This window comes from Prionailurus viverrinus, chromosome D3 (assembly GCF_022837055.1).
Source record: "Prionailurus viverrinus isolate Anna chromosome D3, UM_Priviv_1.0, whole genome shotgun sequence".
In the NCBI taxonomy this organism is placed as follows: Eukaryota; Metazoa; Chordata; class Mammalia; order Carnivora; family Felidae; genus Prionailurus; species Prionailurus viverrinus.
In genome coordinates this window covers 56,203,207-56,228,616 of record NC_062572.1, presented here as the reverse complement: position 1 = coordinate 56,228,616, position 25,410 = coordinate 56,203,207, and the positions used below count along the sequence as shown (strand labels likewise).

At 36.4% G+C, this 25,410-nt stretch overlaps 1 protein-coding gene across 7 annotated transcripts in view; it reads left to right on the top strand.

Annotated features, from left to right (window-relative positions):
- Nucleotides 1–11,124: 11,124 nt before the first annotated feature.
- Nucleotides 11,125–25,410, top strand: part of CCDC178 (coiled-coil domain containing 178) — a 514,890-nt gene continuing 500,604 nt past the window's right edge. For 2 of the 7 annotated variants that reach the window (XM_047828870.1, XM_047828872.1), the window contains exons 1-3: nt 11,125–11,233; nt 17,212–17,305; nt 18,503–18,567. The gene's annotated coding sequence lies outside the window, so the exon portion shown is untranslated. Of the gene's footprint in view, nt 11,234–17,211; nt 17,306–18,502; nt 18,568–19,448; nt 19,460–25,410 lie in introns of all 7 variants that reach the window. The other 5 variants (XM_047828876.1, XM_047828875.1, XM_047828871.1 and 2 more) reach the window with 4 other exon arrangements.

The window sequence follows — 25,410 nt, the reverse complement described above, 5'->3', positions numbered from 1 at the left end:
AGTAAATGGAGAGAGCCTTTATTTTTTTTATATTAAAACAAGGAGAATATTAATCTTTTTTGATGTAACTTTTTTTTATTGTAGTTGACACACGATGTTATGTTAGTTTCACGTGTACAACATAGTGATTTGACAACTCTATGTGTTATGTCATGTTTACCACGATGAAGCCATTAGGCCATGTGGCTTTGGAAGCACTAGTTTTCATTAGTGTGTATTTCTAGCTAGGTGGATCAATTTTACAATGAAAACTAGATCTTGAAGCAGATAAATTTAATAAGATAGAAACTATAAAAGAACATTTTAATAGGTTTTATGACATTAAAATCAAGAATCATTTTTGAGTTTCTAAATTATTAATGAAAATAATTAATTTGACAAAAGCCTTGCAACTGTTGTGTGTGCACAAAAGAAGTAACAACATTTCAACTATAAAAATTTCTCCTTAGGATCTGGTGACTTGGTCATAAAAAATTGTCTTGAGACTGAAACCTGGCATATGTTGTGTTCATTTGAAGCATAAATGGCTATTAGTTAGAAACTGTCATCATTATATATTGAAAAGCAGGAAGAATATTAGTTTTATATTTCTCACTTATTAAGCTCTAACAGAAGGTAGAGTTCTCTTAAAATTGACGTTTTTGTTTTAATAGTCATGACTAAATTCTGAAGACTCCAAGGCAATGCACACACATAAACTTCATGGGAATTCTAGATAATAATTAACAATAGCATGTCGTGACAGAGGGAAACCATGAAGGCCAAATAAGACATGTGGTAATAGTCACTGGTTGGGCTGACACACCACAGGGGCTTCATTAAGGATAACTGTGCTATTTCTCTTGTAAAATTTATAAATTTGAAGTATACAATCAGTTAGAATTAATCTCAGATTCAAGTAAAAGAAAATAACTACAAATGTGCTTGCTGCTTTAGAAATATAACTTTTTAATGATATTGAGTTACAGAAATATGTGAAGAGAAAACTTGGAACACTTTAAGCTGAGTGGTGCTGATTAGCCCAGTGGGCCATATGGGTAAAATATTTTGTTGGAATTCAAATGAAATGTCTGATGATAATCACAACAGAACTGTGGATATAGAAAATTATCTGTTCATCTCGATCTAAAATTTTGCTCATATTATGTTTAGTGGAGCACATTACGTGGATATACTACATATGTATGTGTGTTTAAAGCTTTCTGGTAGGAATTCTCCAATCATATAGTCAGGTGGCAGATGTAGCTTTTAGTTGTCAACTGAACAACCTCTACTTTGGACACCAATTTTTATTGACGGTTAATAACTGAATCTAACTAATTTCAAGTTAGCTGACATTCCAATATTTTTCATTTCAATTGTACTCCATCAAAGCAGAGTAGACCAAAGACTCTTCTTCCCACTGTGGTTTATGGAACAATTTGTCATTGAGGGGTGTGGCTTATCTTCTCTTCTATGCTGCCCAACTGAGACAGAGTGCATCAGGTCTTTGATTCTTAGCACTTGTCCCACTGGCATCTGAGGCCACATTTAAGGTCTCATTGTGGCTTTTATTGGTTGGCCGTGGACACCTGTGATTATTTGGAGGGCTTTTTCATTTCTTTCAGCCATCTCAGACTTCCCACAATCTTCTCAAGGAGGGTGGTGAATATAGAAACATTTCGGTTGCACTTCCTCCTTTTTCTGTTGGTGTGAGAGACTTGAGTTGTGACATTTAGGGGGCTGTCTCAGATTATCTCCATATGAAATAGCTGTGTCACAATTTCTAATATGCCATTATACTATGTTGGTTTAAGAGGCTTCTCTTTGAGGCTCAGCATCTTCCTGAGTTTCAACCAGAAAGTGAAGCTTATATATCCTTCTACTTTTATATCTTTACCCAAAATATCTTAAAATTTTGCTATTTTCTATTATCCCTTATCCTGAGGCTAGGTCCACACTGGGCCAGTTTGGTTCAGGGTGCCTTCTTAGATATCTATAAGAGCATGTAACACTTTACTGGATACTTTTCGTTTGCTCCTCTGCACCCATTTCTGCACCATTCACCACCCTGCTCTGTATTTGAGAAGGGTGAGTTATTTGGATTAAGTCAATTGGAACCCTTGCTCTCTGGATTTTAGGTCTTCATGGGAGACACCAGCAAGAGACTGGAGGGTAGGAAGAGAGTGATATTAAGGTATTTAATCTTCTACTTTCACTCCTACTAGATTGCTGAAGGTGAGAATTCTTGTTAGATGATCCTCTTTTAGGGCTTTGCGTGGTTCTGCTAGTTTCTATTTCCCCTTACATCATTAGACTGTGGTGGCAACAACTACCTTTTATGTTATTCCTACAATTTCTCACCAGTCATTTGGTTTCCCTTAAACCTTTAATTACATGTTGTAAATTATCCTTTTATTTAGCTCTCCACATTACAACTTTAGAATGCCTTCTTTTTGCTGATACTTTGATTGTTACAGTGTTTGATAGCATAATGGTACCAGGAAACATAACTTCGAATTGGGATTCTGAAATTGACGTTCTCACATAACTAAAGAGCACTAGTGAGCACTGCTCACTAGACAGAAATGTAACATAGTAATCTGAGTCATGTGATGGCATTATCGTAATTCAAGTTATTACCAGTGGCATGGGATGAGGTTGATATGGAAAGTAAGGTGTTTGGAAATAAACTGTCTTTGTTAACTAGTCACTGTGGCAATGATAATGAATACAAAGGCTGGGTGGTCTGTTGACTTTTCGGTTGACCCAATGCTAATTCAGAACATCAATGGAAAATGAGAAAGCTCCTATGTTAGCTTTCAAGGAACTCCTTATCTCCTAAAGTCAGGGAAAATATGGCAAAAATCAAGCCCACAGCTTGACTCTAATGAAGGCAGGGATCCAGCACCAATTAAGTGCTTAACATTTCTAAATGTCTCATGCTAAGTTAAGGGCATTGATGGAGAAGCAGAGACTGTGCAGTAAAAAGAGAAACATTGGACAGACACAGACAAAGCTATGGAATTTGAGCCCCCAAATTCCAATGAACTTCCCTTCATGTCAGAGCCATTTTTCTTTTGTAGAAGCCAGGTAGATGCACTTTACTGTCAGATACAAGGTAAGGGCAGTGATCACAATGAGCAGCACCAGCAGAGTGACAATCACAGGAGACATCCCATGGGCAACTGTGATGATGTCCAGTTGCTTGTGAGGTATCCAGGAATAAAACAGTTGGGCAGCCTATGACATACGTCTTGACACATATAGGCAGAAAGTCTCTAGATCTAGTGGGCAAAAAACCAAATCAGGTCTCCTTAAGGAATGCATACACTTGTACCTACTTTTAGAACTCAGCCACTTTCCAAACATAAAATACCTTAGATGAGGAACTGCTAGTATAGTATGTGACTCTTCCTCCAGACCTTGCCCAGAAGGACCAAGAGGCATGATCACATGTATTAAGGAATTTACCCAGAACTTCCGGGCATTATTAGGTCTTGCTTCTGAAATGATGCTAATCTCTAGAGACCCAAAATGCCACCACAGTTCACTAGTTAGAATGAAGATTATGGAAATGCTTCCTGCTGGATTCATTGAAATCATATGCCAATCATATGATTATTACCCTAATTCTAGAAAGTACAGTGCAAATGGATATACTTAACATTTAGTGGAATCCCCACATTGGCACTGTGACCAATGAAGTGGGGGTTACTATGGTATAAAAGCCAAGTAGAAGCCCCCCTTGCTAATTCTCTTTCTGAGAAAGTAAACCAAAAGTAATAATGCCACGTCTTGGGGAATTTTAATGAGTAGTGCCATGATCAAAGACCTGAAGAAAATAAGGTACTGATCCCTATCCCATCACCACTTTTGTGCAAAGTCACCCAGGTCCTGAGAATGATTGCAGGGCTGCTGAAAAGTCAGTTGGTGCTCTGCAGCTGTGGTTCCAGATGTGGAATCTTTACTGAAACAAACCAGTAGATCCCCTAGTCCATGATATACAACTATAGACTTAACAAATCCTCCTTTTTTTCAATTCCTATCAGTAACTATAATCAGAAACAAGTTAGATTCACTTGGAAGATAGCAGTATGCTTTCATGTCCTTCCATAACAATGTGTCAAATCTTCATCTCTCTATCCTTAAGATAGAGATGTCCCTGTAAGAAAGGACATACTATAAGTAATGAGCAGGCAGCCTCTGGAAGAGGCAACTTAGGGATGCCTCATAGCATTCACATTGGGGCTGCTCCCAGTCAATGACTGAGCATGAAAGCAGTAGATTGGCATTGACACTAGAGTCAGGCCATTTCTGCCCAACGTTCTGCCCCAAAAATGGACAAATCCCAAATTCTCCACACACACCCCCCCCCCCGGAGCTCCCCATTGGCTTGGCTGAGACATTCTCAGAGCTGAAGAATAGCCAGGGGCTTGGCCTACCACTCTCCTTTCACAGGTATCACACCTACATCTTTTGGCCTTTTTTTCTTTTTTTGAATGAGTTGCTTGTTTTCTTGTTTTTGAGTTTTCACAGTTCTTTGTATATTTTGGATGTAAGCCCTTTATCAGATATGTTTTGAAAGTATTTTCTTCCAGTCTGTGTCTTGACTTTTTATTCTTTTAACAGAATCTTATGAAGAGCAGATGGTTTTAATTTTAATGACGTACAACTTACCAACTTTGTCTTTCATGGATCATACTTTTGTGTTGTATCTAAAAAGTCATCATCCCCAAAAATTAAAAAATAAAAATAAATCATCATTTTGGTCTATGATAAATTTTAAGCTAATTTATCGTGAAAGTCTAAGGCAAGTAATTGGATTTATTTATTTATTTTTGCATGTGGATGTCTAGCGGTTCCAGGGACCATTTGTTGAAAAGACTAGCTTTCTCCACTGAGCTGCTTTTGTTCCTCTGTCAAAAATTAATTGACTCTATTTGTTTGGGTCTATGTGTATATTCTCTATTCTGTACCTTGATCTATTCTTTTATTCTTTCACTAATACGATGCTGTCCTGATTATTATAATTATTATGTCCTTAAAGTCAGGGAGTGTCAGCTTTCGGTTTGTTTCATTTGTTCTTCATTTCTTTTTTTTTTTTTTTAAGTTCCCCTTTGTTTCTATCACTTTTTGGTTTTTTTTTTTTAATTTTTTATTTTTTTCCCTTTTTGGTTTTAATTGAGCATTTTGTATGATTCTGTTTTGTCTTTTATGATATCAAATATAATTCTTAGAAACATTTTTAAAGGTCACCCTAGAGTTTTCAGTATACATTTGTGACTAATCTAAATTTACTTTCAAATAAATCTACACTGCTTCCTGGGTATTGCCCTGTGTAGACAGTGCCTTTATTAAGTTTTCCGCAGTGTCCTCATTTGAGTATTCCATCAATTGCCTGACAGGTTACCAACTAAGGAAAACAAGTCCTCTTTTTCCTGACTCTCTTCCTCCATCTCCTGGTGATTATCATGACCAGATAATTTACTGTGAAATATGTGAAATATTCACAAGTAAATATGTAGAAGAAACAATAATTAATTACCTATTTGGGGATGAGTTTTATATATTCCTATAAAATGGACTCCCTCAGTCGTGTGTTGTGAAGAGCACTGATTTTAGTCACAATTTTGTTTGAATATTATTCCACCAATTACTAATTGTGCCTCTGGGCAAGTCATATAACCTGTTCCAAATAGCAGCTCTTTGTTTTGTTTTGTTTTACATTTTATTTTATTTTAAAGAGAGAGAGGAAGTGCCTGAGCAGGGTAGAGGAACAGAGAGAGAGAGAAAGAGAGAATCCTAAGCAGACTCCACGTGCAGCATTGAGCCTGACGTGGGGCTCCATCCCACGATCCCAGGATCATGACCTGAGCTGAAATCAAGACCTGGATGCTTAACTGACTGAGCCACACAGGCGCTCCTGTTGTTTGTTGTTGTTGTTGTTGACTTTTTTTTTTTTAAGTAGGCTCCATGCCCAATGTGGGGCTTGAACGCATGACCCAGAGATCAAGAGTTGTGTGCTCTACCCACTGAGCCAGCCAGATGCCCCCACAGTTTCATTTAAAAAAGAGAGGATAGTATCTGTCCAAGAGATTAGCAAGTGATGATTCCATTGATCATAGACAAAGCCATGAGCAAAGAGATTTTTCCCCCTCTCAGTTTCTTCCAGTGAAAGGTAATTCATGATACCTGCTCATGATATGTATATATGTATGTATCTGACTATCTATCTACCTATCCATCCAACCATCCATCTCATGTTTAAGTGACTTGCTTTGGCAATGGAACAAAGTTTCTCAGCAGAAGACTGACTAGAAGTTACCCTGTGGGAGAGGAAAGAACAACTCAAAAGAAGTAAAGATGATCAAACCTAGATTGGTGGCTGCCACTGAAAGGGCTGCTATGTGTGGGCAGCTGGGACACAGATCCTGGCATAGGTAATATGCCAAAACCACCAGATTAATTCTTTACTATACTACTTAGGTCTGTTTCCATGAGAGGTTGGAGATGTGAAAACTATGCCTTTAGCAGATTGCAAGTCTGGTACTTTTCACTATTATTATCAATTCTAGAGCACTAGATTCAATGCCATAGTCAATGCTATCTTACAGACAATATCTAAATGTGCTAAGACAGTGCCATGGATCATATGAAATCATGGCTGTCTTACAAAACCATAATTTAAAGTGTACCTGGGTGGCTCAGTCGATCAAGCAGCTGACTCTTGATTTCAGTTCAGATCATGATCTGAGGGTTCTTGAGCTCAAGCCCCACATTGGTTGCATACTGACCATGTGGAGCCTGCTTGGGATTCTCTCTCCCCTCCTCTATCTCTTCCCCTCCCCCGCTTGTGCCCACACTTACTCTCTCTCTCTCTCTCTCTCTCTCCCTCTCAAAATAAATAAATAAAAGTTTAAAAAATTAAAATATTAAAAAAATAAAATTATAACTTAATTTTCCCCCAATACTGAAGAAATTAGTGTTGATAATCAAGCTTATTAAATTACATGAAATTTACAGGCTATATCTTTATTAAGCATTCCCTTCATATTCACTTTTGCTTTACGTTTACATAACTAACTTTTTCTCACAACAAATTTAAAGTCATGTGCAACACAATATATAATGAAAGCTAATGCAATGTAAATGACAGTAGAAAATAAAGACCAAAGGGCTAACAAGGTTGCTACAATTAGGCTTAATGTCTATTAGGATAAAAAGAGAAACTGAATAGCTATATACATCTCATAATTTATACATGGTTTGCACTCATTCCTTGGGTTAAACAACTGCCTGTCAGATCTCTCCTGTTACCCCACTAAACCTCTCTCTCTCTCTCTCTTGCATACACACATTAATTTTCTACCCATCATTTTGTATAGATCCATTGAGTGATATGATGGACAGTATTATCTACCGTTAATGTAGTGGTACATTTCATATATCTTTTAATCAAAGCTCCCTTTGATAAAAGTTGAAAGAGTAATGTTAACTGTAAAAATGACCGCATTACATGGGAAGCTAATAATTTTCAAATAGGTAACTTGATGTTGGTTGCACCTGATTCAGGAAAATATCTGAAACCACACAGAAAAGGCTCCAAATTCTGCCTCTTTAAAACAACATACACTTTGTAAATAGTGTCCTTTCAAGCAAACTTTGATAAAACTGCCCAGAGAGAGTTTGAGGTTATATTCTCTGATGAAGTACTGGGTTGTATGTATTCTATAAAGTACATGGATTGAAAGCAGATCCATATGCGTTATGACAAGTAGATGAGATGAGTGGAATCTTGTGATGAAAATGCAGGGACAGCTTGCCTGAATAAATGACCACAACCTCACACAGGGTGACAACCAGGGTATCTGTAGGAATGTTTAGTATTTAGAATCATTGAAGATTTACTTTAGAAAGCTGTAACAGTAGTCTTGAGCACATGAATAGGTATAAGATTGTCTCCAAATTCTACACCATTGATGATGGAGCAAAATGGTTTTGGTCTTAAAATATTTTAAACTATATGTCATTATAGAGAAACATTAGTAATGCTCTCTTTGAACTTCTTACTTTCTCATTGTACATCAGTGTGAATTACTTACAATATAAAACTGAATCAAGCTGCTGTAAAAAGTAATTTGATATAAGCAAATTGAATTTTGGAGAATGTCTTGCCAAACACAATAATGTTTAATTTAGAGAAATTGATATCATGCCACTTTTTCAGATATAATTAAATACTGGTTCCAACTGTCTATTGAGGACCCTGCTGGTCCATGTTAATACATCATTATTATCAATAAATAGAAGAATCCAGCTAATTCTCTATGGCAGGTGTGGTAATGCATTTATTTAATATAAAAGCAGCTCTAAATAGTTCTGGTGTAAGTTAAAAAGGGGGCCCAAACACTCTCTTGTTAAATCTAATTCTTGAAATGGTCTAATAGGGTCAGAGATAAATTAAAACAGTTTCATGCACAGATCTTAAAGACTAATCGGATAAAGGCTTATTAGGAAGAGAAAGCCATGAACGATTGGAGAACAAGTTTATAGTTGACATGTTCTCATACAATGGAAGACTGTTTAGATTTAACCATATATCTTCACAATATCTTTACTATTTTCTTTCTTCCTGAAGTACATCATCCAGTATGGGTCCGCTAATGATAAACTTTTGCTATTTCAAAATACGGTTTTCTTTGCTCTCATTCTTGAATGATAGTTTTGCAGGGAATGTATTTTTATTTGATCTATTTACTCTGTGTACTGTTGATATGTCATGCTGGTCTTTATCTTTTCTTGTTGCTATAGAAAAATCTGCTATTTCTGTTCTATTTTTGTAGAAAATCTGTTTTTCTATTTGCTAATAAGATGACCTTATCTACCTGTTATTTTTTTATAATTGATCTGGTATTGATTTAATTTTACAGTGTCTGATTTCTGTCTTATTTGAACTTTGGCTACAATCCTTCCCTGAATTACTGAGATATTCCTGTATTTAAAAATCTCACTTTCATTTATTCAACGTTAATAGGTGTTTTAGTTTTCTATTTCAAATTACCCCAAATGTAAAACCATTTATTAGCTCATAATTCTGTAGATCTGAAGCCCAAGAGAGGTTGACTGCTCAGAGATTTACAGGCCAAAATCAAAGGTGTTGGCAGGATGCATTCTCATTTGGAGCACAGTCCTCCTCCAAGTCTATGCAGATTGTTGGTAGAATGCAGTCCCTTGAGGTTGTAGGACTGAGGTCTCCATTTTCTTGCTGACTGTCAGCTGGGGTCATTCTCAGGTCTGAGAGGCTGCCTGCGCTCCTTGCCACATGGTCCCTCAATCTTCAAAGCTGATGATGGAGAATATGCCTTGTGTCAGATCCTTCTGATGTTTCAAATCTCTGACATCAGGAAGAGGCCAGTTCCTTTTATTTTTTATTTTTTAATATTTTTAAATGTTTATTTATTTTTGAGAGAGAGACAGACAGACAGAGCATGAGTGGGATAGGGCAGAGAGAGAGGGAGACACAGAATCCGAAGCAGGCTCTAGGATCTGAGCTGTCTGCATAGAGCCTGACGCGAGGCTCGAACTCACAGATCATGAGTTCATGACCTGAGCCAAAGTAGGACACTTAACTGACTGAGCCACCCAGGTGACCCGAGGCCAGTTCCTTTTAATAGTTCACCCAATTAGGTTCAAGCCACTCTGGATCGGCTCCTTTGTTAAAGTCAATTGTATCATATAGCAAGCTAATGAAAAGAATAAAATCCATCATATTCAAAGTCCAGAGGACTAGGCAGGTCATATATACCAGGAGGTAGGGTCCTTGGAATTCATCTCAGAATTCTGCCTATCATAATATATATATAGCAATTATCAATGAGTTCTAATCAATTAAGAGAAAACTGTCAAGAATGAAGTTTCTTGTAGGTAAAGTTTTGTTCTGGGGGGAAAATCTAGGTATTGTTTTAATATATTCACATAAATACTTTGAACCCTCATGAATATATATTTACTGGCATGCAAATGATTCATTTGGTTTAAATTTAACATTGTATTGCTAACATGTCAAATTTAAATAATTAATGGAAGGAGATGGGGAAGTGGAGGGTGCATTCTGGAATCTTTTTTTTTTTTTTAATTACAAAATGAGCTCTGCTTCTGCATATATTAATTTAAGATCAAGACCTCTCTCTAATTTGCTTGTTATTGCTTCCTCTTTTACATCTATGGCTAGAATGATCTTATTCCAGGTATGGCCTTGCAGATTTCCCACCACTGTAAAGGATTACTAATTGAATTGCGTCTTAAAGTAATAGATTTTGATCACTTAACCTTGGCAGGCCTTTGCCTGTTCTCAGTGTTGCCTGGAAATATGATTTGTCTGTGTAAGAAAGCTAATTCTTATCCTGATGCTATATTTTAAACTATCTTTATCATCTAGTGGTTGGTTTCAGCCAAGAAGGCTAGCTGGTGACGCCCTAGTGTTTTTAAGGGCTATTTCAGGTCACAGTATTTATATTCCCTGAAGACGAAACAAATATTTTATGCTTTGTGAGACGGACCGTGCTTAAAAATTGGTTTTTATTAGAAATAGACCCTTATACAAATGGCTTGAATTCATTGCTTTCCCCACCTCAAGTTCCGGTCACACAGTTTTCCTTTCGTCCCTAATAGTTTGTTCAGGTTTTTCAATAGTAAAGTCACCTTAGAAGCAGCAACCAAAGCAAACGGAGCTTACCACTTTGAGTGTTTCTTGTTTTGTACCAAGGGGCAAGGAAACACGCTGGAAGGCTTCCCTTTGATAGAAATGATAACGAGGATACCAGAAACCGCCTTTGGAGAGTAAGAAACAAAGTCCTCCTATCTTGGAGTTGAAGGCTGTGATCCCTTGATTCTCGCAATAAGTACTGTAGGAAAGGTATTGACTCGGGCCCACACCTCCCTCTTCAGTAAAGAGAAGCAGTTTGGCCGGGCAAGTAGGTTACGAAAGGAGAAGCGCGCGGAGGTGGCCGCACGCTGGGGGCCAGGCGCTGGGAGCCCCCACGTGGGCTGGTCTGCGGCGGAAACGCAGAGCTGGCACACCACCCGCCCGGGAGGCCCAGGGAGCGCGCGCCCGGAGATCCGGAGCGGGCCGCCTCCCGCCCGCGGTTGCCCGGACACCGGGTAACAGACCCGGAGGGCCTCGGCCGGCGCCGCCGAGGCGGCGGAGTGGGCAGGGGCGGCGCTGGGAGACGGGCGGAGACGGGCGGAGTCGGTGAGTCGGCGCTGCGCGCTCCTCCTGGCCGCCTGCACGGCTCCCCCGGCAGCATCCAGGCCTGCGCCCCAAGTTACACCCCGTTCGGGTCAATCCTTAATCAGTGTGGTAAAGCTGACACTCGGCGAGTTTGAGAAAAATCCCCGTGGCGTGGGGAAGGGGTGTAAAGTCTCCCTCCACTGGCCACCCAGCTGTACTTCACACTGTCTAGAACTGCATCCCTAGGCTCTTATTCTTTTAAAGTAATTATTTCTACCTTTTATTTTGCTTATAAGGCCTCCTTGTGGTCGCTCATGTAGTATTATTTTGAATTGCTATTTGTTTTTCTTTTGATATTTTATCTGTCCAGTGTCTGCCCAAATACTGCACACCCTATTTAGGGCTGGGAATTTTATTTGTCCTACAGCACCTCAAATAAGATGCTCCACAATAACACTTCCTTTCTACAGATGAGGAAAATGAGGCACACAGCTGATAGATGACTTGGCCAAGGCCTGAAAATTAGGAAGTTTAAAATCCAGGAGACTAAGGGTGTCCTCAACTTCCAATTCAAAGCATTTTCAATTGCTTTCTCGACATTCTTGAATGCTCAGTAAATATTTGTCAGTTGACTTGGTAACCTCCCAGGCCTACTTACTATTGCATGATCTGTCTGGGCATCTTGATCCAAATGTAGCATTCTAAGAGATATCCTCCCCCCACGCCCCCACCAGTCATTTCTTGGTCCTACTGTGGCAAATAGATTTTAGGACATCACTTACCAAAGTTAAAAACTCAAAGACAAATGAATGGCCAATTGTGAGACACATCCAACAACCTGAAGGATTTTGAGCTTTTAGTTTATGTTAAATTATACTCTAGACTTTATATGTGAGACTAGTACACTTCTATCTTGATGTATAATACTTCTTAATCCTGAATACATACTTCTCACTTTATTACTGCACTATTAAGGTTTTTATTATTAACCATATCCAGCTAATTTCCAGAACTATCAAAACTATGAGTCTGAACATTAATCTACCGATTTACCTGGGTTAAGTCCCATTATGTTGGTAACTGTCACAGTTCTTATACACAACCCAGACTCAACTAACTTGTCACTAAATCCTCAGAGTTTGTTCTTTCTTCTCTATTCCTGATAGCAGTGAATGGAATCTGCATACACTCTTTCTTTTTCCTTCCAGTTATGGACCTCATTCTCACACTGGCTTATTCCACTAGGCTAGAACTATGATTGCCAAGAGCTCTGGACTCATAAATTCCCAACCTTGTAGCTAACAATAAAATCTAAAAATGCCCTGGGATGAATCTCCTGGATCCCAGTTGGTTCACCTGCCTGTTCCTACAGCATCCACGTTGGGGTTAGGACCACTAGAGTTGTCTGCAATCTATTGAAACATGTGGATGGAGTGGGCAAACAAGTTCTCAAAGGAAAGGAACCCTCTTTCTTTTTAAAGGAAGGAGAGTTTCCGGGAAAAAACAAATAAGAATAGTACTTGTCTACCCTGAGTTTATCTAGGTATATGAAACTTAAGGTTAATGAGAATATTGACTAAAGAATTACTAAAATGCTAGACATTGGAATTCAGACAAAATGGAAAGCAGAAAAATGTATGGCAAGAAGGGAAAATAAGAGAGATTAAGCAGCTGGAATACTCAAAGTAGTCGAAGAATCTGTGTTGTGATAATGATGTAAGGGAGAGAATTGGATTGATCACAAGCTTCTGGATTATATGCCTGGTGGAAAAGTAGTATATCCACAAGCAGATGGTCGCATGGGTGAGCCTTAATGATCATGATGTCTGTTTTTTCTGCACAATAATAACACTAATAAAAATATATGGAATTTCAAAATTGGTGCTGAACTTTTAGCCTCAGTTATAATGCTGTGGATACAAAAACCACCCAATGAAAATAAACAGAGGCTATTTATTCAGCGCTTACAATAGCAAGGGAGTCACCACTATCATTTGTGAAGGGCAGAAACTCCAAGGGAGACAAGGGAGTGGGAACGTTTTCTAATGGGAAAAAAAGAGAAGACTTTAGGTATGCTCTGACTAGAGGCTGTTGCATGCGGAAGCTGGAGGTGGGCTAACTAGGAGCAAGATATCCTACGTGATTGGTTTGAAGGGTTTATCTGGCTTTCTCTGGTTGGTCCTGAGTTGTAAGTGCAGGCAGGTATTGGAGAAGCTGGCAGTAATTGACAAAGTCCTGACTGTTCCTGGCTGATTACTGCACAGGTGATGGATTGGCTTCCTAGGCTGGTTGGTGTAGAGGTTGTGGGTTAGCATTCTGTTTTTACATATGGTCTGGCCTTTGTTCCTCTGTGTATTCAGTCTCTCAATGTTCACAGAAATTCACTTAGGTCAATTTAATTTTACCCTCCTATTAGAAAACTGAGGTATGGAGAGATTTGGACAGGTTAAGATTGTATTCATGAATATATAATTTGTTAGTGAACTCTCATTCACTGAATTTATTATTATTATTTTTTTAATGTTTATTTATTTTTGAGAGAGAGAGAGCGAGTGAGCAGGGAAGGGGCAGAGAGAGATGGAGACACAGAATCCAAAGCAGGCTCCAGGCTCTGAGCAGTCAGCACATAGCCTGACGCGGGACTTGAACTCACGAACCATGAGATCATGACCTGAGCTGAAGTTGGACGCTTAACTGACTGAGCCACCCAGGTGCCCCTCATTCACTGAATTTAAATCACAGCTTATTAAATGCTTATTACATGCTGGTCAGTGGACTAAAAAGTTTGCATATATATGTTATATTAATCCTCACACAACACTTTGAGACGTTACTGTTTTTACCATTTTCCAGAGGAGGAGACTGATGCTCACATACATGAAGTAGTCTTCTCAAGGTCATATAGCGGATAAGGAGCCCATCTGGAATTTAATTCCACATCTTTTATTTATTTATTTATTTATTTTTAAATTTTGTTTTTCAACGTTTATTTATTTTTGGGACAGAGAGAGACAGAGCATGAACGGGGGAGGGGCAGAGAGAGAGGGAGACACAGAATCGGAAACCGGCTCCAGGCTCCGAGCCATCAGCCCAGAGCCTGACGCGGGGCTCGAACTCACGGACCGCGAGATCGTGACCTGGCTGAAGTCGGACGCTTAACTGACTGCGCCATCCAGGCACCCCTAATTCCACATCTTACAGATTTAAAAGATACGTTCCTCGGCACTTGATTAAACGGTCTGATAATCTACTTTCATCACTCTATCCCTCTGTTTCACCTTAGTCTGTATCTATGAACATTACCATCTGGTCTCTTTTCCCGGGTACTTATAGGATGTTTATGTGAGCAGAGATAATTAAAAGACCTTTCAGTGTGAACTGAGGAGATTTAATCCATCATTAGGATGCCGGAAAAACTTTGGATGTAAGCACAAGCCAATGAAATGGATGAGGTGCCTGGGCATATGAAATCACATGGTGAAGGTGGAGGGATGATGAAATGGTTGAAAAGGCAGTGGAAGAATACAACCAAGAGGGTATGAGTACCTAAAATGGACTGCTTCTCTTAATAAACTAATGAAATACTTTGCATGGAAAATCAGTCAGTCAGATATCACTGATGGTTAGTAAGATGCTTCACAGACAAACTGGATAATATTTTTCTTTTAAATTTGTTTTGTGGAAATAAGACTTTATAAATTTTTTCCTGAAGAGAAAACTATCCTCAGGAATTGTAATTGTTGAGCCCCCAGATCACAGTTTTGACAAATTCTTTGACAGACTGACAAAGAACAGGGTATTTTTGCTAGTAACATGCTAGCCAGTGTTAATTATGTGTTAATTACCTTTAGTGTTCCACTGCTTAGGGAACTCTGTTTACTGTCTGTGCTCTCAGAACAACTTTATTATAGGCAAAGGATATAGCATAGAAACAACAGAAGATATGCATGGAAAGGTGTCCAGAGATCACAGGCACATACTTCTTTATTCTCCCACCTCTGGGTCATAACAGGTGCTCTTAGTCTGTACAGACAGGTCTGTAAGCACTATTGGTGTGCATCTGAAACACTCTGTAGCAGGAAACCCAAATCTGCTCACAGTGGAGATCTTTTGTAATGAACTCCTCACGTAGATATATTCTAGCTATGTTTCCAGCTTTAACTTTGAAAGTTCCCCTCCCCCAGGCTCTATTGAAATTAGATGTAATTATAAATCCAATTATTATTACTAAACAGTGCTGGCAGGCTGATATATCCTGCTCTGAAACAACTCACAGACCCATGGTTTCAAAACATCATTTATCTTTAGTTTAATGCATTCCATAGTGTTGGCCAAGGGTCAGTAGCTCTGGAGATAAGCTGCAATTAATCCAAACAAGCTAAGATGAACCCATTATATGCATAGCCTATAGACATGGCAACTTTTAAACTAAATGCACAAGCCTTTTCCACAATAGAACCAGAAAACAAAATAAACATCCCTGCTTATATCTACCTATCAATTTGTGTACAGCTCTTTACATCCTGTATCAGTACATTTTCTGGAAAGAGTGGTCTGTTCGTGCCTTTTCTTCTTTCTCATTCCTTCACTCCTGGGATTCCTGCTACCTAACTTTTGCTACTGTCATTTAAGGCCATTTATGACCTGTTGCCACATTAAATGGACTTTTTCTTTCTAGTTTTTATCTTATTATGTAAGTTTTTGAAGCTCTTTAGGTTGTTGGCTCCTCCTTAAAATTCTTTTCCCTTTGTTTCTATGATCCCATTTATTCAATTCTTTTCCTTTTGTTTCTATGATCCCATTTATTCTGTTTTCCCTGCAGATTTTTAAGAAATTGATAATGTTGTTTTCTTGGCACTCACTGCCAGCATTCCTTTCTTTGTCGTTGTGTGATCTCATCAAACTGCCAGCTCCACAATGATAGTACCAAAACCTCTGAGTTCATCTCAGATCTTCTCAAGAATATTGGACACCCATATAGCATTATAAAGCACCCATTTATAAACTTAAAATAGTCATCTTTCCTCTAAATCCTACCAGTTATTCCTCACATAGACCCAAATGAAGTTAATGGCATTGCCTTCTGTTCACTCCCTCATGCCAGAAACTTGGGAGTTACTCTAGACTCCTCCTTCTATTACCACATCCAATTTCTTATCAAATCATGCTGTTTGTGCCTCTTAAGTACCTGTTGGCACTTTCTTCTCCTCTCCATTTCTACTTCCATCTGGCTTAATTTTAAAAATATTCACCTTGACTAGTAGTCTTCTTCTTGATTACTTTTTGCCCCAAATCATGCTCTCCTCCAATTAACCCTCTGGGATGGCACTGGATTGTGACTATCTATTCACTAATGTCTTTCCCCAAAAGGTTCTAAATGGTTAAAAAGGGGTCTTGTTTATTTTTGTGTCTTTAGTGCCTAGCATATAATGTATATTCAATGAATATTTTCTGAATGAATAAATGAATATAGATTTTAGAAAATATGGGTGGAAAATTATCATATGCTACTGACATGCTCTAGAACAGTGTTGTCTGATCTGAAACACTTTTCTACAATGATAGTACTGTTCCAGAATGCAGTGGCCACTAGCTACCTGTGGTCAGTGAGTCCTTCATGGCCAGTAGAGTCAAGGAATGGGATTTTTAATTTTAAAATTTAACATGGGTAGTGTCTTTAAGACACTAGGACAGCACAGCTCTAGAAAACAGGCTCAGAAATTTCATCATTGCCCTTCAAACTAAGATTCTGTTCTCTCACACAGAGTCCAACAATTCCATGCAAGAAATTTTTTGGGGGGCCATTTAACACATGCCAAGCACTGTGGCTTCAAAGAGAAAACAATTTCTGCATCCAAAGATGCAGGAGGAAAATGCCAACTGGTAACTGGATTTGATTTCTGAAATGCTGATATCAGGGTACATTCTGAAAGGTTGATTTAGACAGTGGGAAAGAACATTTTATTTTTTTCTCCTCTTTCTCCTCCTTCTCCATGTAGATTCTGAAATAGCAAATGGAAGTGGAATTGTCAAAATTATACTTCTGACGATGATAGGAACCATTGTGTATCCCACCTTATAGCCCTCGTTAAGGTGATGATGAACTTTTGCTGGTTTGACCTATTTAGTTTTCATTAAGTCTCCTCTCTTTTCTACCCTCTATTTTGTATCTGTTTGGTGTCTCAATTGCTTTTAGATTTATTAATTTCTTTGCATTTTATAATAATACACTGCCAAAGATGACCCAATATCATATCCCTCTGGCTCTAGACAATTCCACCAAATTGTATCATTTATTATGACTGGCTGTTTGTGGTGTGATAGCAAGTTTTCAATCAGTGTGACAGCATTTATAGCCAAGCTAATTTAGATTACTTAGCAAATATTATGCCATGAGATCATGTACAAAATTATATAAGTAGGACCCAAATATGTTGTATATAATGTATTTCTTTATCCACTGATTTGAACATTTCCATAGAAAACTGCAGTAAGAAGCTCTTGGCATAATTTCTTTGTAATAAATTTTGAATGCCGCCTATTACTTTTGATTTTCTTATTCTCCAGATGGTTACACATTTGCTCTCTATTTGTCTGTTATTTCACTAAGCACAGATTTCTTCCTGGGTGCTTTTATTTATTTATTTTTATTTACATCTTTGGTTTGTCTTGTAGCAAACAAAAACTGTTTCTCTTAACTGATAATTTAAGAATAAGAAAGGAAATTACTGGAAAGCTTAATTTTCCAGTGTGACTTAACATTTCTCAAGAGCTATACCACTGGATGAATTTTGATTTCTATACTGAATATTAACAATTTAAATCATTTAGCAGTGAAAATCATATAATTCCTAGAAAACATAACTGAGTAATGCTTGTATTGAGATCTTGGCTAAATCACAGTAATTTAAAAAACCCAAATGTTTGTATTTTAAAATCTTTCAAAAGTGGAATCATGATTAGAAGACTTACTTTCTCCCCCATGGCAAAATGATAACCTCACAGTGACGTCCATTTTGATTTTCTTTTTCAAAAGTATAGGAAAGTACACCTCCCCATACAAAGAAATCTCTTGTGTTGAATTATTGGCCAGTCATGGAGTGGGAAGCTATTAAGGTACATTTCTGTGTAGAATGAAACATGTAATAGGAAACCTCAGTATTTTATTAAATTTTTTCAACTAACAGCTTAAAGCTGCAGTTAGAGGGAAATAAAGCTTCATTGTCAAGTTTCACCCTATTCTTCTTTATTTTCTGGTTAGTTGTAGTCTCATATTTTCCTTTCCCTCAGATGACTTAGTGGGCTCTGGGAAAGAACCTAAGAAGAGGAAAACTGAGTGAATGGTGGATGAAGGGGTGAGTAGCAGCAGTACATTACCTGTTTTCAATTTAGTGTTTGAAGACCTATAGGAGGGAGGGGAAAAAATGCATGACCTTTTGCTGAGGCCATATTCAAGGAAGAGTTAGTCTTTCGGTTTTTATTAAATTTTAACTTGGTAGCTCATATGAACTAGAATTCTTTCTTATTTAGCAACATATGCTTTGCATTAATCCAGTAGTTGCATTGTGGGGAAGATCATTTAGGGAATCTGGATGAATAAAAATCAGATACACTCTGGAGGCTCCATGCCAAAGTATGGATAATTCTTTTGCAAAAGCAGAAATATCAGCACTAAGTAACAGCTCTCAATAGAATTTTAAAAGTATCTCCCATGGAAAAAGTATCTCCTGTGGGAAAGCTCAGGATTCCTCTAAGATTATTCAGCCTTTAAACCCTACAAAGTTCATCACAATGACAGGCAAAATGAACAGTCTTGCATTAGAAGAATAAACAAAACAGATCTTGATGAGTGTTGTTAAAATTTCTAAATGAAGGTTAGTGAACAGAGTAGTTTCTTCATTATTCAAATATAACCTCAGAATAGTTGATAATATCAAAGGCTTTCTTACAAAGGCAATAAATAAACCTGTAGGAAGGTCATATTTTATGTACCTTAATACTACATTCATCAATGTAACTGAGTTGTCTTAACATTTAGTTCCTTAATAGACAAAAGACTTGAAAAATTTCAAGGCAGCTGCTTGTTGATATCTTTTAAAAAGCAATTAAATCAATTGGAAAAGGCAAACAATTTTCCAAAATATTTTTTACAGTTTCTCTTAGTAAAACACAATAAATGAATTAGTTATAGATAGAAACAGCATGGAGATAATGTGTTCCTTATTGCTATGTTCAGTCCTTCTTTAGGTAAATTACTAGAATTGTTTTTCAAAAGAAGTTTGTTTCTTTGTTGCTGAGGATCCTAGAGTGTGTAAAATTAGGAAGAAGAGCTCTTATTGGTATGTATACCTATGGATGTTGTATTGGGGTGTGTGTGTGTGTGTGTGTGTGTGTGTGTGTGTGTGTGTATGGGGAGAAGGTATGAAAGGGTAATACTAACATTAGGGCCGAAGAAATACATTACTGCCATTCCTAAGTGAAACCTATGGTTCCATTAGAACAACTTTTTCCACTAGTAATATACTATTGATGTAGATACAAACTGAGTTGTGTAAAGAAAACCACACTTAAAATTTTCCTCTAAATTAACTGAATTCCAACTTGGTGGAATCCCATCAGTTCAGCAAGAAATTTACCATTATTCATAATATACATTAATGTGATTATCCATGCATCATTATCTGTACATATACCAAAATTGTTGAAAACAAAGTTTACATTCTAGGTGGGAAAGAAAAAATATTTATAAGAAAGTGCTTATCTTTTTACATGGAATTACAACAAAATAGCACATATAATCTAACTGTAACAGTGAGGCAATTTCAAGTTTAAGCTTACTTTGGTTAACAAATAGGTTCTTTGTGTCCGTGGGTTACAAATATTCTACATCCTCTAGTTTAATGACTAATGAAGATAAATGATTCATAACATGGTTACCTGAATTAAAAGAATTTCTAGGTAAAAGTGATTTTTCTTTACATTTCCTATTTCATTAAGTATGGTTCCCTGATTAAAAGAGGTTCCTTTTTAAAAAATTATGGTTTCCTTTATCAAAGAGAAATGTATATTATTTCTATTATATATTATTTTTCTCTCCTATAGGATTCAGCTAATATATCCATTCACAATATAGACATTCTTTTTGCAGTTAGCATGTCTATATTACCTTTTGCTATGTGATAAATTGATTCTTCTTACTTTACTATAACTTCTGCAGAAAAGTTTTATCATATTAATTCATGAAGACTAAATACTTTTTCTATATTAATTTGCTCTTTTTTCCCCAGTGTGCATGTGTGTGTGTCTAGAGGTCGTTAGTTCCAAGTTCTTTGCTCATTTTTTCTGTTTGAATATTTCATTTTTTTCTCACCAATTTTTTCTATTTATATATTAAGCCAGAAATTTTTTGTTACTCTCATTTTAAGAATTTCTTCCTGATATGGGAGATTTTTTAATATAGCTGGATGGCTTTAAATTTTTATGGATTCATAACTCTAGAACTCAGACACCTTTCTCATCTCGTTTTTAAATAAAGTTTCCTCTGGCTGTTTGTTTTTTCGTTTATATCTAGCTTTTAATCTATTTGATTTTGAGCCTAATTCTATAGTCTCCGAGACTTTGTAATCATTTCCCCTGATTCTGCTAAAATCAGTACATTTTACCAATGATTGGGAAATACTGCACATTTCATTCTTGTTTTAAAGTTACTGTACATAATAGCACACTGAAGTGTCCTGAGAACTCTTTTCTTACTTTTGTTTTACCCGCTGAACACTGGTTATAATACTTGCCTAGAGAATAGCATGCTGATAGACTGCAGGGCTAAATTGAGTTCTACTCGGCCCAGCTGTAAGACATTGGCAAAACAGGGCCAGTAATTCTACCTACCTCATAGGTGGTAGTGAGAGTAAGAGCATATAAGGTATGTTTTAAGTTCAAGCTATCATTTTTGCTTTCTTTGCATCAAGACTTCTCTAGCTATTTCAGAAAGTTAGTAATAATAACTCCCAATAAATTGAAACTTATGGAGTGCAGGAGTTGTGTCTCAAGATTTTCTTATATTCTTTAAAATCTCTATCAGAAATAGGCGGAAGTATTCAATAGTTATTGACAGTCTAAAAAAAGTAAAATGAAAGGTACACTCCTTCAGGAGCAAAAGTTGTCTTATAGTAAAATGAAATAGTATTTTCTAATTAAAGTATTTCTTCCATAAGAGTTTTGAGGCTTCAAATGTATTAGTATTTGCTGTTTTACATTTTAGACATAATGTAGTCCTTGAATATGAATGAATTAGTCTTTATATTTTGTCTGCAAATATAAAATGTAAAACTGTTTGATGTGAAATAGCAACTTAATACGTGATATTGACCTATGAAATAATTTAACACTGTAAAAGTTGATTTGAGTTGTCATTCTTTATGTCTCAAGTAATTATCAGAAGGTGAAAGGTTCATCTCTTAGACAAATTCAGAATATGACATATGATTTCTTTGTGAATATATGTGTGGAAACTGACTTTTTCAGTTCTAATTTGATTTGTAGAGAAAGATGATATCTAATCTTTCTGAAAATGTATTTGGCTTTAGTAAAACCATGAGATGTAATATTTAATGCATCTTTAATCTGTTGGATGTAATACAAACATAATATAAAGTCAATAGAACTTCATCAAAAAAACAGAGAAGAGATTAGGAATCAGAAGAATAGAGTTTAAAGATTTATAATGAAATTATTATCTATATGTGTGGGAAAGATGTGGAAAATATGCATTTTTTGCAATTTTCTTTGCCATTTTGCAAACCTTCCACATTTCCACAAAATAATCTATATAGTCTATATATCATATTATTATATACATATTATAAGATATAATATATGTTATAATATATATAATATATGATTTAATATGATTATAATATATAATATATGGAGTATGTAATATAATATATACATATTATAATATATAATACAGGTAATCTATATGTTATATAATAAAGAATAAAAGATTAGAAAAAAGATGGTCTTTGTGAAAGCAACACACAAGGCAGGAGTTATTCTTTCTTCTATCACTGTTGTGGCATTATAAATTTTCCAGGATTTTAAAAATTTTGGAACTCGGGTTAAAATGGAAGTCAATATTTGATAAATGCATATTGAGTAAGATTATCTGTTTTTAATGGTTGAGCTTTGTTTGACAAACTTTTTTTCATTGTTTCTTGAAATAACTTTGAAAATAGTTGTCAGGAATGATTATAATGATTGCATCTTCATGATTTATTTATTCCAAAACTGAAAGTTTGTACCTCTTAATCCCCCTTACCAATTTCACCCATTACCTTACCCACCTCCCCTGTGACAAGCACCAGTTTGTTCTCTGCATTTGAGAGTCTGGCTTTGTGTTTGTTTTTGTTTCCGTTTGTTCATTTTGTTTTTTAGATCCCACATATAAATAAGTCACAGAGATGAAAGGTACAGCATAGGGAATGTAGTCAATAATACTGTAATTACCTTATTTGATGACAGATGGTGACTACACTTATAGTGGTAAGCAATGAGTAATGTATAGAACAGCTGAATCAATATGTTGTTCACCTGAAACTAATATTACATTGTATGTTAATTATACTTCAGTAAAAAAAGAATGATCATAATGATTGCATATTGAAAACTGAAATGTTTTTCCTTGAATATGTGATTGGAATATTGACCTATACTTTATTATAAATATGAATCTTTTCTATGTTTAAGGTAAGATTATGCTACTTCACGAGCAAATGTCATCTGTAGGGTTTTTATAAATATATATAAAATACAATTATTTTGTTTTCTGTTATTAACAATAAATCTAACTTTAATTTTTATAGTCACATTTCATTCAGAAATTTCCCACTGTTCACTATCCTTATCTTGTTACAATCAGTTTTTTTGAGTTTTTACTGTGTTGCACTTTGACTATAAAAACTAAGACGACATCCTTGTCCTCTCACATCTCATAATTCAGTGGGAAAAAAACACGTGCATAATTATTTAAGAAATTCTATAAGTACAATATGTTACTGAAGTAATAATAAAGTACATGGAGGAGTAAGTAAATTTGTTTTGTGGTGAGAAGTAAAGGGAGACATCATATTAGACACCTAAGGAAGGTAGAGTAAAAACAAAAAATGTGTAAGGGAATGGCAGCCTGGAAGTATATGGCTTGTTTTGATGACTTATGTTATGGCTAGAACACGGAACGTGTGGTAAAGAGGCAAGGGGTGTGAGGAATACACCAAGGAAGATTTTTATTGTCTCGTGGACATGTAACTTTTAGACCTTGTGTTAAAACTTGTTGGTATTAACTAAAATATATATAATCAAATTGGTGAGTACCTTGATGGCACAGAAGATGTCTCATTCTTTTGTATCCTAAACAAGTAGCACAGTGACATAAACAATACATACTCTAAAAATTGCTAAACGAATCAATGAATGGCTAAAATGAAATAAATCAAGCATTATCAACCATCAAAGTGGATCTTAGAAGATAATGCAGTCCAGTCTCTTAGACTTTTCCAAATCTTTCCTATATAACACTTAATAAATGATTTTATAGTTTATCCATAATCTCTTTTATTTACATAATGCTTTCTACCTCACAATATAGCTTTGTTCACTGTTGGAAAAACTCAAATTGTTAGAAACATCTCTGCATGATTGCCAAAATATTCTGTGTAGAATCACAGCTTGTTAGTCTGCCTGCCATTTTTGGAATAGGGCCCCTGGGAATGTCTGTTTAGACTTATTTCCCTATCCTTTCCCTCACCCTACCATCTGCAACATTATAGTGAGGGCAGCTATGCTGACGGTAGCCTCATCCTTGGCCATAACAGTGGCCAGGAATGGAGAACAGACTTAAGCTAGCACAATAATAGTACCCTGACCTCCCAGCAACAATTGATAGGCACTTGGCCCAAGTAAGACTAATTAAAATCCCTCCAAACATAACTGGAATCCAATTTGACAAAGAGTCAGCTTCACTTCGGTGGCTGAAGTTCTATAGTAACAGTCTCAGGAAATGTCATCAGAGAAGATTTCTGAAGCATGGAAAAGTCAAGTTGTAGAAAGAAAACTAGAACGAGTATGAAAAGAGTGTTGGAGGCCAAGACAGAATGCTGATGGCATCTGAGTACCTGTATTCCTGCTTATGTTACAGATGGACTGCTGATACTCCCCACTAATTATCCAGTATCTTTTCCATAAATATTTTTTTATGTTGTATTGTTTGCTTTTTGTGGGGTTTTTGTTTTTTGTTTTGCTTAAATTGAGTTTTCTTATATGCAACTACAGAAGAATTAATATAATTGGCAATCTGGTTTAGACATTTTAGATCTTTAGTCTCAGTCACTACTGAGTTGGTCAGTCCTCTGCTCAGTCAAGATCAAATCTCTGATTACTGACTTTGGCCAGGATGCTGACTCTGATTCCTGTTTGCTTCTTTGTTATGGTTTCCATCTGAAATGTCAGTTACATTATGGGTTTAAAAATTGGAAAAAGCATTCAAATTTTTTTAATGTTTATTTATTTTTAGAGAGAGAATGAGAGAGAGAGAGTGGGCGATGCATGGGGGAGGGGCAGAGAGAGAGAGGGAGACAGAATCCAAAGCAGACTCTGCACTTTTGGTGCAAAGCCCGATGGGGGCTCGAACCCATGAACCGTGAGATCATGACCTGAGCCACCGAGGTACCCTTATTTTTTTTTTAACATTTCAACAATTTATGTAGTATTTCCTGTTGTCAAGCCTTTTAAAATCTTCTTTGTAAAAAGAATGTTGACTTCTAACCATTATTGTGTATATTTAAATTATTATAAATCAGCTGAATTAAAGATAAATCCAGTAAGAATAAACAAATAAATATGTTTTCCACAATTACTGGAAGGCTATCCATATGTTTGCACTGATTACTGAAAAGAATGTGTGAGGTAATCATGGCTACTAAGATGACTTAAGATACTCTAAAGTTGCTTAATATTTTCATGAGGATATGAAAGAATAGGAAAATAGCACATTAATTTCATAGCCTTATCAAAACCATGAAAATAACATAGATGAAAAGAAACAACATCTTACAAAGATGAAGTATATAAATATATGTATTAGCTTTTAGAAGAGTGTATGGTACAATCATTGACTTTAAGGCTTTAATTTTTCTGAGTGT